The 13,209-nt window shown below is 45.7% G+C and overlaps 1 long non-coding RNA gene across 1 annotated transcript; it reads right to left on the bottom strand.

Annotated features, from left to right (window-relative positions):
- Window positions 1–3,020: 3,020 nt before the first annotated feature.
- LOC140623105 (uncharacterized) lies at window positions 3,021–10,300 on the bottom strand. Its single transcript, XR_012022784.1, has 2 exons — window positions 8,543–10,300; window positions 3,021–3,336 (listed from the first exon to the last, which is right to left on the bottom strand). It is a non-coding gene; the product is annotated as an uncharacterized lncRNA (long non-coding RNA).
- Between the last annotated feature and the right edge of the window lie 2,909 nt (window positions 10,301–13,209).

Genomic DNA, 13,209 nt, shown 5'->3' with positions numbered 1-13,209 from the left:
GAAAGAAAGAAAGGAAAGAAAGGAAAGAAAGAAAGAAAGAAAGAAAGAAAGAAAGGAAAGAAAGAAAGGAAAGAAAGAAAGAAATAAAGGAAAGAAAGAAAGAAAGAAAGAATTTTTTTTTTTTTTTATTTATGATAGTCACAGAGAGAGAGAGAGAGGGGCAGAGACACAGGCAGAGGGAGAAGCAGGCTCCATGCGTGGGACTCGATCCCGGGTCTCCAGGATCGCGCCCTGGGCCAAAGGCAGGCGCTAAACTGCTGCGCCACCCAGGGATCCAAGAAAGAAAGAAAGAAAGAAAGAAAGAGAGAAAGAGAGAGAGAGGGAGGGAGGGAGGAAGGAAGGAAGGAAGGAAGGAAGGAAGGAAGGAAGGAAGGAAGGAAGGAAGGAAGAAGGAAAAAGAAAGAAAGAAAGAGGGAGGGAAGGAAGGAAGGAAAGAAAGAAAGAAAAAGAAAGAAAGAAAGAAAGAAAGAAAGAAAGAAAGAAAGAAAGAAAGAAAGAAAAAGAAAAGAGAGAGAGAAAGAGAAAGGAGGGAGGGAGGGAGAAAAAAAGAGAAAGAAAAATACAAGTTAAGAGAAGCAAGGAAACAATGTGTGGCTTGGGGAGTGGATGGCAGCTGGGGGCGCAGGCTGTGAAAGAATTCACCTAAGGCAGAACAAAAAAGTCAGAAGTTTGTTGGATACACTGCAAGGGGGCTTCAGGCAGGACAACAAAGCGGGGACTGCCACAAGGCAGTAGCAAAGGGGCTATAGTTATAGGGCAGAGTGAGGAAGTACGGGGACAGAGTGAATTTTCCCTTTTTTGGTGACTGTGCCTGGTTGTAAGTACCCCATTGGTGCGTTAGGGAGGTACGTCACATAATGAGTCTGTTTGCATTCAGCTCTGTCGGTGGTCGCTGTGGGCCCTTTTACCTTGCTCAGGTTTCCATTGCTCAATCCTGTTATTTAAAAACAGCCTCTAGGGATCCCTGGGTGGCGCAGCGGTTTGGCGCCTGCCTTTGGCCCAGGGCGCGATCCTGGAGACCCGGGATCGAGTCCCACGTCGGGCTCCGGGTGCATGGAGCCTGCTTCTCCCTCTGCCTGTCTCTCTTTCTCTCCCTCTCTCTGTGACTATCATAAGTAAGTTTAAAAAAATAGAAAAAAAAATAAATAAATAAATAAATAAAAGCAGCCTCTACACCCAGGTGTATTCACAAGAGGGATTCAAATGCCCAGTGCTAAGCTGAAAAGGTAAAACAACCCATGAGACCTGTAACACAATATCAATAAATGCACACACACAGGACAACACAGATTACAAAGGCACAAACAAAAAGATACACATTATACATCAGAATGGGTTTCACTTCAGACCCCTGGGTCCATGTCTTCTCTTCTTTGCTTTTTTTTTGGCTTTAAGGCATTTACAGCTCCTTTAGATTTAGGGATAGTGGAGTCCCAGGCATCTCTACCCCCAGATAAAGAGCTATTACTACTTCTCTGGGATCAAAGAAGGAAAAATATTTTTCAGTCATTAGTGTAGTTCAAGGCTTCCTGGAGGAGGAGGTATTTGGGATGGCCTTCGAAAAATAACATAATGATAATAGCTAACATTTAAAGAGCCTCAAGCTAAGCATTTTGTGTGGATTATCTCATGTTGTCCCCCAAACCACCCTACGTGCACCATTTTACAGAGGAGGAACTAAAGCAGGAGACAGTAAATAACTCTCCCTACCTCACATGGGTAAGTAGTAGAGCCAGGGTTCTAACCCAGGTGGTCTGATTCAAGAGCCAGAGCATGAGCATCTGGCAGCTGGAGAGGATGCTGATGGAGTCAAAGCCACAGACAGCAGGCAGTGTCTCTAGGCCTTGGCCTCCCAGATGGATGCAGAGGTGCCAGGGAGCAGTTGGCTGGCATAACTGCCCACCTGCCATCCATGAGATCCATTGGCCTGAGCCAGCAGAATGAAGCAGCTGCTGCTTTTTGCATCTCAAACTAGCATGTTCATATGTTGGAATTCACTGTGGTGAATGAGGGGCACAGGAAACCACAGTGAGGACTTCAATTTTACATGATAACTGGGAGGGGGTAGAAAAGTTGCATTTTTATTAAAACAACCACGGTTATATGCACAAAGAGAGTAAGATGGCTCTCTCTTTGGGGATATTTGGAGGGAGATATTTGGGGTACACAAACCCTGGCTCTGCCTTCTTCCTGTCGCTGATGGGATGCAGAGTCCATTTTCACTTTGGGTCTCCAGCTCCAGCACTCAACATCATCCCCCAACCCCCATACACACTCAATCACTCACTTGCTCAATCTGATGATCCCTAGGTCATTCTCAAAGAAGACAGTAACACGCTGCCTCCATCCCCTTAGCATTAAGGACAGTGGGGTCAGGAAAAGAAGAGGTAAATCAGAGACCATCACAGTTGACAGGGATGGAGAGAGAACCTGAAAGCGCAGTGCTGAGGCTTGGGGTAGACCATGTGGGGGTGGCTCCAGGACCTGTATGAGTGTGTGTGACAGAGGGATGTGATTGACTTTAAAACTTACTAGAAATAACTAGGGCAGCCCCGGTGGCTCAGAGGTTTAGCGCCTTCAGCCCAGGGTGTGATCCTGGAGACCTGGGATCGAGTCCCCCATTGGGCTCCCTGCATAGAGCCTGCCTGTGTCTCCGCCTCTCTCTCTCTTTCTCTCTGTGTTTCTCATGAACAAATACATAAAATCTTTTAAAAAAGAAAAAAAAAAACTTCCTAGAAATAATGAGAAAAATATCAAAGTGAGGAAAAATGGATGGAAAACTTTTTTGTTTGTGGAAGAAATGTCAATTATAGTCATTTATGAGCTCTACGTATCGTGTTAGCCTATTAACTTTGTAGCTTAGTAATGATGCACATCATTTCAAATGTCTTTTTCCTTTTCCAATCTTCATGCAGCTGGGGTGCAAGGGTGCAAGGGCACCTGGTTTCAGAGATCCCAAGCAGACCAAGATTTGGCCACTGGCCACTGACAAAATCCCGAGGCAGAGAAATGAGCGGTGATAAAATCAGAAAGGAATTTATTTCAGTGAGGCCAACACCCAAAAGACCTTAGACCAGCATCTCAAAGCCCATCTCCAAAGTGCTGAGAATGCTTGTTGGTTTATATAAGGAAAATGTGGGGCAAAGGTCAGTGGGTACTGGGTACGTGCAGGTAGGCAGGGCAGTAGAGGTCAGGTCAGTCATTGTCTTGGGGTCAGTCACTGGAGCTTGCCGGCATCAGGGCAGTCCTTATTGCTTGAGGGGGTGGTAGTTTCAGCTCCTGTCACTGGATGCTTGGCCGGCAGGGTCTTTTAAGAGATAAGCTGGAAAGAAGAACCTAATCAACAAATCAATCAATCAAGAACGGATCGAGTCAAAGGAAGGCAGCTGAAGTCATCTCACTGGGGGAGGAAAAAACAATACAAAATTAAACTTGCTACAGTTCCTTCAGTAGAATGAAGTTTCCTCTGGCCTGCCTCAGGGCCTTTGCACTTGCCATTTCCATTTCCACAATTACCTCTTTGTCATTTTTTAAAAAAGATTTTATTTATTTATTCATGAGAGACTTGGAGAGAGAGGTAGGGATAGGAGATGCAGGCTCCATGCAAGGAGCCTGATGAGGGGCTCCATCCCAGGACTCTGGGATCACGCCCTGAGCCAAAGGCAGACGCTCAACCACTGAGCCAACCAGGCATCCCGCTCTTTGTCTTTTTTGACTGGCTTAAGTGTCCATTGCTTCATGTTAGTTGTGCCACCCCTCACTGTCCCTCTCACAGCAGCCTTTGCCTCCAGAGCACAGTCACAATTTGTAATTCTGGAACACACAAATAACACTGAGTCTATCTGTTCCTACTCAGGAGTCATTGCCCTGTCATTTTATACTCAAGGGGAACACTAGACTAGTATAAGACTAGTATATTATTTGCTCTACTTTTGTGTATATTTGAAATTTTCTATAATTTTTTAACAGAATTCCTATCCCTTGGATAAGGCAAATATGGAGAAATATTAATATGTGGTACTATTCTTTCAACTTTTCTGTAGGTTTGAAATTTTTCTGAGTAAAACATTAAGAGAAAAAAAAAAATCATCTCTTTGTCCTGATCCTTTTGCTTCAGTGAACTGGCTTCTTAGCTCAGACCTCAGACCCCTAGGCACCATTCTGAGTAGCTCTTTGCGACTGAGAGCAGTGTTATGGTCCCAGACCACCAAATAGAGCAGCTCCCAAACCCAGCAAGGTCAGAGCTGGGAGTAAAATCTAGGAGTATCTGGACACCTTGCAAATGTTGCTTGGGGCACTTGGGACTTCAAACCTACAAGTTCAGGGCTTCCATCAACTAGGGAGTCATGTGCCATTAAGACTTGCCTTCTACTGGGGTGGCTCAGTTGGTTAGGTATCTACCTTCAGCTCAGGTCACGACCTCAGGGGCCTGGGGTCAAGCCCCAAGTCAGGCTCCCTACTCAGTGGGGTGTCTGCTTCCTCTCTCCCTCTGCCTCTCCTGGCCACACCTCGGGTACTCGCTCCGGGGCTCTTTCTCTCAAATAAATAAGACTTATTTTCTACTGATTCAGTCATTCTTTCCCCTCTCTTTGTGATTTAATGGTGAATAGAAGTGCTTAAAGGAGTGGGGAAAGGGGTACCTGGCTGGCTCAGTCCGTGAAGCCTGGGACTCTTGATCTTGGGGCCCTGAGTTCGAGCCCCACATCATGTGTAGAGATTACTTAAAAAAAATAAAAGGGGGGGATCCCTGGGTGGCTCAGTGGTTTAGCGCCTGCTTTTGGCCCAGGGCGCGATCCTGGAGTCCCGGGATGGAGTCCCGCGTCGGGCTCCTGGCATGGAGCCTGCTTCTCCCTCCTCCCGTGTCTCTGCCTCTCTCTCTCTCTATGTCTATCATAAATAATAAATAAATAAATATTAAAATAAATAAATAAATAAATAAATAAATAAATAAATAAAAGGGGATCCCTGAGTGGCTCAGCAGTTTGGTGCCTGCCTTCGGCCAGGGCATGGTCCTGGAATCCCAGGACCATGGTTTATTGCTATACATCTGCCAAGGGAGAGCAATCCTCGTCCCCATCCCAGCTCCATTCATCCCCATGAATTTTTCCCGGTGGGATTCAGAGCAGCCCAATTTGGAACAATGGTTCTTTCTACAGGTAACATGAAGAAAGGAAACACTGGCTTTTAAATCTTCATTCTGGGGAATCCCTGGGTGGCTCAGTGGTTTGGCACCTCCCTTTGGCCCAGGGTGTGATCCCGGGATCCCGGGATTGAGTCCCACGTCGGGCTCCCTGCATGGAGCCTGCTTCTCCTCTGTCTGTGTCTCTGCCCCTCTGTATCTGTATCTCTCATGAATAAATAAATAAAATCTTAAAAAAAAAAAAAAGAAGAAGAAGTAGGAGAGGTAAATCACAAGCAAACAGACAAATAAATATTCACTTGCATGCTCAAAATCATTAAACTATGAGTCTTTACAGCCTCTGAAGGCAATGACTGGCGCTTGTGGGCACCCAATAGGGCTGTTGCGGTGATAGGGAAGTTCTCAGTGGCAGGAAGGGTAGACAGACAAAACTATTCTATATGTTAAACCAGGCTGGGCAGTGAACATCTGGGCAATACAAAAAGAGTCTGATTAGAAGAGAAGCAGAGATTTGGGAGAAGTGGAGGCCCCACTAGAATGAGGGGATCTTTAGGGGAAAAGAGATACTGAAATACAGCTTTTAGGAAGTTGTGCTGTGTTTTGTTAAAAAAACAAAACAAAACAAAAAACAAACAAACAAAAAAAACCTAAATAAATCTGAAGACTTAATTGGCTTTATGAAGCAATTCAAGAATCAGCATCTCAGGGCACCTGGGTAGCTCAGTGGTTGAGGTCTGCCTTTGGCTCAGAGCCCGGTCCTACATCGGGCTCCCAATGGGGAGCCTGCTTCTCCCTATGCCTCTGCCTCTCTGTGTGTGTCTCTCATGAATAAATAAATAAAATCTTAAAAAAAAAAAAAAGAATCAGCATCTCCTCTAGCAAGTAGAGGGGAGCTCCTGAGGAATGTGCAAGGGAAGGTTTTTATAGAAGAGGGGTGGGACAAGAAAGTTATTAGCGAAAGAAAAGAAAGGATTGTTCCAGGCAAGGAGAGAACCCATGTGTCTGATGACCCAAGGGAGGTTGAAAGCGCACTTAGGTTAGGTATTAAACTGCTGTTTGGCGACTTGGCCTCACACCATCTTGGGCCTGTGGTTTTCTTTTTTAACAGTCTGAACTTTCCTGAATTCCCTGCCACTTTAAAGATAATGATTCGCATTATTTTTCAAGGCTCAAATTATGTCCTCTTTGGTCAAACTGGAGCCTAAAGGCTTTTACCTCAACCACAGTTGTCTAACAGCTTCCCTGCTTCTGTTGTGACAAGATACTCCAGATTGAGCCAGCACATTCCCAGCACCAGACCTAGAATCACCCATTTCTCCAGGGAGTCTTGGGTCCTTTTAGTGGGAAAGATGTTGAGAATCTGGGTTCTAGGGATGATCATTGATACTGGATTGGTCTTATTTCAAGGACTGTCGCGTGGATAGAGCTAGGACATGTTTCATTTGTTTGTTTCCCGATAAAATGGATCATGAGTTCATACTCCTGACTGAATGAATATAAACTTAAATTCCAAGACAACAGGGTTTTTACCTAACGTTATCAAAATTACATCTGTATTTTCTTTCTTCCACTTTGGAAGTCCCACTTCTCAGTAACTCCAACATAATTCCTCATTCACTTTACCCATAATATACTCACAACAGTCTCAGAATAACAATTCCAACATAAAAACCAACAATGTGATTCTTGAACACTGCTTAAGTATTTTGAAAAGTTTGTCTTGTTGGAGCGCCTGGCTGGCTCAGTTCGTAGAGTGTGTGACTCTTGATTTTTTCAGGGTTGTGAGTTTGAACCCCATGTTGAGTGTAGAGTTTACTTAAAAAGGGGGGAGGGCAGCTCCCAGATGGCTCAGTTGGTCCAACTCTTAATCTCAGCTCAGGTCTTGATCAAAGGGTCTTTTTTTTTTTAATTTTATTTATTTATTCATGAGAGAGAGAGAGAGAGGCAGAGACACAGGCAGAGGGAGAAGCAGGCTCCATGCAGGGAGCCCGACGTGGAACTCGGTCCTGGGTCCCCAGGATCCCAACCTGGACCAAAGGCAGCGCTAAACTGCTGAGCCACCCGGGCTGCCCTTGACCTGAGGGTCTTGTGTTCAAGCTCCACACTGGGCTCTGTGCTAGGCCTGAAGCCTACTTTAAAAAAAAAAAAAAAAAAAAAGTTTTTCTTGTCATTTGGATATACTCCACTAGGGGCATATAATCACATTACTGTTTTGAAGTCACTTGGAATATATATATCCTCTCTGTAGTTTTGCTACCAACTCAACATACATAGGTTTGGGGGGAAAAATGCATAGGTTTGTTTCATTTTTGCTTTTTTAAGTGTTAATTTTGTTTAGTAATTATATAAAATATTTATAGTTTCAAAGTCAGGTCAGTCTCTGAAGGTTGTCACAGTCAGTTGTCATAGACCAGCAGCTTCCAGCTGGATGTTGCTCTTCTTAATTCATAGCTAGCCTTTCTCCCCATCTGATGACCCTACTAGCCAACAGCAGCCCCAGGCGACCACAGATGCTCAGAGACAGGCCCTGAGGCATCTTCTATGTAGAGAAAACAGCTTCCTATACACCTCCCTGCAACTACCCCCGTGGTTCCATCTAGGCAGCTGGACACACTTAGTTTCTAAGATTGACTGGCCAGTGACTCCTCTGATCCCCCAACTCCCCTACAGTCACTGTCTTCACCAGCTCCTTCCACAATTGTACAAAGCAAATTACTATAATAAAGCCCCCATCCTGTAATCTCAGAGTGATTCTGCTCTTCAGTTGAATCCTGGCTGACACAATAACCTTTTCTTGTTGCTTACCCTTATAATCTTTATTTTTTGTATTTATTTTAAGATTTTATTTATTTATTCATGAAAGACACAGAGAGAGAGGCAGAGACACAAGGCAGAGGGAGAAGCAGGCTCCATGCAGGGAGCCCGACGTGGGACTCCATCTGGGGTCTCCAGGATCACACCCTGGGCTGAAGGCAGCGCTAAACCGCTGAGTCACCCAGGCCGCCCCCCCTTATATTCTTTTTTTTCTCCCCTTATATTCTTTAAATCAATCACACGTATGTATATGTAACATGACATAGGTATATTTTTTTCCTTTCCTACAATAACATACACAACTGTCTCATCTCACCTTTTTTTTATAACAGCTTTATTGAGATATAAGACACCATACAAATCACACATGTAAGTGTACAATTCAGTGGTTTTTAGTATTGTTCAGAGTTGTATTATTATCACCATTAAATGTTAGGACATTTTCATCACCTAAAAAAAGAAACCCCATACCTTTTAGCTCTCACCCCACTTTTGCCACCACCACAGCCCCCAGCAACCACTACTCTATCTTGTCTCTGCAGATGTGCCTAGTGTGGACACCCACATTGCTTTACTCACAGAACCCACCCGGGCGATCTCTCTGCTGTGGTATGTCACAATCCTCCTTGTCCCTTTTGCAGTTTCGTGTCCTTCATTGTGTGGCTTAGTTGACCAGTCCCTGCTGATGGACACATGTCCTATATCCAATCTTCAGCTATTACAATAGAGTTACAATGAACAGCCTTGTGCATGTATCATTTGGCTTTTTTTTTTTTTTTAACCAGTGCATCTATGGGATCTATTCTTAGAAGTGGGGTTGCTGTGTTAAAGGGTAAATGTACATGTGATTTTGCTAGTGATTGCCAAATCCCTTCCACAGAATCTGTACTATTTTGCACTTCATCAGCAATGTATGAGAGTGCCTGTTTCCTCATAGCTTTCCCAACAGAACATGCTGTCACACTCGGATTTTTGCCAATCTGATAGGTAAAAAATGGTAACTCAGTGTAGTTTTAATTTTTGTTTCTGTCATTACAAGCAAAGCTGGTTCTCTTGTCTATGTTTAAAAGCCATTTTCCTTTTTTATTGTCCTGAGAACAATCTGTTCTTATTTCTAGCTCATTTTCTTTATGATTATTGGCATTTGCCTTAAGACAATTTTAAGACAACTTTTATTCCTTGTCTTATTCATGAAGTAATGTTTGTTCATTACCAAAAAAAAAAAAAAAAAAAAAAAGGTTAAAATACAAAGAAAAATATAGCCATGATTTATATACTCAAAGATGACACTGGGAATCACTCATTATATGTTAGTTCCTTTCTCTTTCTCTCTTTCTTTCTTTCTTTCTTTCTTTCTTTCTTTCTTTCTTTCTTTCTTCTTTTTTTGAGTATAGTTGAGTATAGCTGACACACAATGTTACATTAGTTTCAGATGAACATTATCATGATTGGACAAGTTTAGACAGTTTATAAAGTTATGCTATGCTCACCACAAGTGTATCTACCACAGCTAACTAGCCCCATTCTTTATTTTATTTTATTTCATTTCATTTCATTTCATTTTAGAGAAAGAGAGAGAGAGAGAACGTGAGCAGGGGAGGGGGCAGTGGAAGAGGGAGAAACAGACTCCCTGCTCAGCAGGGAGCCCAACATGTGGTTCTATCCCAGAACTCCCCCCCCACCTCACACCCCACCCCTGGGATCAGGACCTGAGCCCAAGGCAGACGATTAACCAACTGAGCCACCCAGATGTCCCAGTTAGCCCCATTCTAACAAAAGGAAAAAAGACACACACACACACAATGGCAAAATATTTACTGGTCAGGTGCCAGCTCTTGGAAGCCAGAGGCTGAACTGGTCTCTCTGCTTGGAGCATCAGCCCTTCAAGGGGATAGAGGCCTGGAATGCCTGGAGATGGGAATGGCAGAGGGTTCTGACCAAGTAGGGTCAGGAGTAGCCAGTGGACAGCCCCTGGAGAGGTGCCACTACTGGAATGGGTAGTTTTAGTGTTGCTTACCCAGAAGGGAAAGGTAGATGGAAGCAGCCCTAGCACAGGGCTAAGAGTGAGCTCCAACCTTGTTTGTTCTGCAGTGCCCAACTCTGTGACCCTGGAAAAGTCTCTGCCCATCTGTTCACAAGGAAGTAGGCCTGGATGGTCCTTTACTCCCTGCCCAGGAAAGTATTGTACTAAGACAGGATGAATAATTCATTAGAAGAAGAAAACATTGATTAACTACACAAAGGAAGGCAGGGCTGTTTTATTTTTCAGCCCGCCCCCCAAACGTCAAAACTTAGACCCCATCTACACATCCCAACACTTGCTACTCATGTCTTCCTGAGTCTAGTCCCAGCTCTGCCACTCTCTAGCTGTGTGACTCTGGGCAAATCACTAAATCTCAATGTCTTCACCTATGGATGATCCTTTTTTATAGGGTCATTTCAAAATACCTAGAGCAGTCAGCGGCGCACAATGAGTGACTCATTATGGTGGTAATTATTACCTGCCACCTATCCCTACTGAATCATCTTGATAACCCCGTGGGGCAAGAACTAGTAAATCTGAGCTCCGTTTTACAGAGAAGGCAAGTGAAGCGCAGAGGTTAATGACTCGCCCAGGGACACTGCGAACAGGAGAGTTGAGAGTGGAATCCAGGTGTGCCTTTTCCGAAGACCAAGGTGACGTAGGGTGGTCCACCTGGCGCTGCAACCCCCAGGTGAGGCCAAATATGTCTCTTCGGTCTGCGTCCCCTGGGGCACCCTGACTCTAGGGTGCTCTCTCTCTGTCGCCCAGAAAGAAAGCGTTTTGGGAGGAAAATCTCAGGAAACAGTGCAAGCAGCCAGACGCGAGGGAGGCACGCAGCAGCCGCTCCGCTCGGCCCAGCTGCAGTTCTCGAGGCCGGCACGCGGGGGCGCCAGAGCCGCCCAGAGCTGCGGGCGGCCAGTACCGTAATTTCCTCCCGTGTGCGCACGGCAACCCCGCGGAGCGAGCGGCCCGGCAGCTGCGGCCTGACCTGGGCTAGGCCGGCTCCGCCCGCCTCGGAGGCGGCTCCGCGCGGAGCAGCGGCGTCCCTCCCGCGGGCTCCGAGTCTCTCGGAGCTGGCCCCCCACGCCGGCTTCCTGCTGCTCTGTTTTCTGAGGTTTTCCCCAGAACGGCGGCGCAGATCGCTGAACGCCAGGCAAGGACTTGGCCCCCGGGGGGCAAGGGGTGCAAGGGGGCAGAGTTGCAGGGGTGTAAGGACTGGGGTGGGGAGTGAACTGCGGGCGGAGTTCCCACTCCCCTGACCTTCCCCTTCGCCGAAGGCCCCCCCGAGAGCCTCAGGCCTTGCCCCCCCCGAGCGCAGATACAGTAACGCTATTCACACCGAACAGCTGGCAGTTGGCTCTGCGTGCCCGTCAGGGGAGCGTGCATTTAATGCACAGCAGCACGGGGCAAGTGCTCAACTCCCAACTTCCAAGGGCCTGATCTCCCGGAGGTGTTTGCTGGAGGAGGGCGGGGCTGACCCGGAGCTGTGGGCTGGGAGGCGAGGCTGCGCGGGTGCAGAGCTGGGCGGAGGGGGCGGGGTGCCACCTGGACCCGTGGGGTCTGCCTCCCAGCCTCTGTCCAGAAGCAGGGCCCATAGCCCGGGGCTCTGGCTGCCCAGGGTTGGGGCAGGAGGGGCTGGGGCTGGGGGCATGAGAGCAGAAGCCCAGCGAAGGGAGGAAAGGGGAAGTTAAGAGTTTGAGGCTGGAGCTGGGCAAGACTTTTGTTCTCCAGGCCTCAGTTTCCTCATCTGGAAGGTGGAGATAATAATACTCCCGCATGCTAAGGGCTACTGTGAGAATTCAATGAGTCAGTGTTCTAGAAAATGATCTGTAGCCAGTGCAAAGGCTAGGCAGGAAACTTCGATGGAGACCTCCCTGATTGTCTCAGACCCCAGTGCTGCTCATTCCTGGGGGCTCCCAGAGCCCAGGGTCCAGCCTTCTGTGCCAGCGCTCTAGCCTTGATGGAGTGACTATTTTACAGCTACTGCCCCAAACGCTATACCACTTTGCACCCCTCATCTCTACCAGACTGAATTTTTCAAGACAGACATGGTGGCTGATTCATCTCTGTATCAATTCAAAAACAAGGCCAGATAATACTTTGCAAAATGATACTAAAGTCCATCTAAAAAAAAATAATAAATACGAAGAGACAGTAGAATTGTGAAAACAAATGCAGTGGGGATGGGACCAGATAGTGAAACGATTTGACTATCAATCTTTTTTTTTAATTGTACATATACTTTACCCTGAACTCCATTTGGAAGAATCTACACCACAGAAATAATAGCCGTACTAGGGCAAAAGTAAATGTGCAAGGACAATTGCTGCAAAATTGTCTGTAAATGTAGGAAACAACTCAAGAGTCCACCAGTAGGGGTTGGTAATCATTTTGTAATATATGTAAATCAAACCATCATGCTGTATGCCTTAAACTTAAACAGTAATGTATGTCAGTTATTTCTCAATAAATCTGGGAAAAAAATTAGAGGATGGTGAAATAAATTGAGATGAAACCATACAAGGCGATACTGAACAGTTGTTAAAAAATAAATGAAAGGGGGAATCCCTGGGTGGCTCAGCGGTTGAGCGCCTGCCTTTGGTCCAGGGCGTGATCCTGGAGACCCGGGATCAAGTCCCACATCAGGCTCCCTGCATGGAGCCTGCTTCTCCCTCTGCCTGTGTCTCTGCCTCTCTCTCTCTCTCTCTCTCTCTGTGTGTGTCTCTCATGAATAAATAAATAGAATCTTAAAAAAAAGAAAGAAAGAAAGAAATGAATGGATCTGTAAGTGCTGAGGTAGGAAGTATGTCTAAGAGATAGCAAGAAACAGAACAGGAAGCATAGCATGTGTCCATTTCTCTAAAAACATTCTCCTACCACTGCCTTCAACTCTTTGTCAAATCTCCCCTGCCTGTCTCAGGATGGCAATCTGTCAGAGCCTTGGCTTTGCAGTCCCTTAAGGATATTAAAAGTCTGGTCCAACTCAATTTAAATTCAGGCTCTTCACATCTTAAAGTATATATTGCATAGATCCATGCCAGGTTTATAATATTAACACATTTATTTCCCACTACAGCCCTCTGAAATAAGTACTAGGATTATCATCCTCAATTTACTGATAAGGAAATGATAGGATAGAGAGGTTAAACAATTTTCCCAAAGTCACACAGATCACAGATGGTGGAACCAGGGTTTACAGTTTCAGAATTCATGCTCTTAACCGCTCTATGTC

The sequence above is a fragment of the Canis lupus genome, chromosome 32 (genome assembly GCF_048164855.1).
Source record: "Canis lupus baileyi chromosome 32, mCanLup2.hap1, whole genome shotgun sequence".
Lineage (NCBI taxonomy): Eukaryota > Metazoa > Chordata > Mammalia > Carnivora > Canidae > Canis > Canis lupus.
The sequence above is the reverse complement of the archived record's forward strand: the minus strand, read 5'-3'. Positions and strand labels throughout refer to the sequence as shown.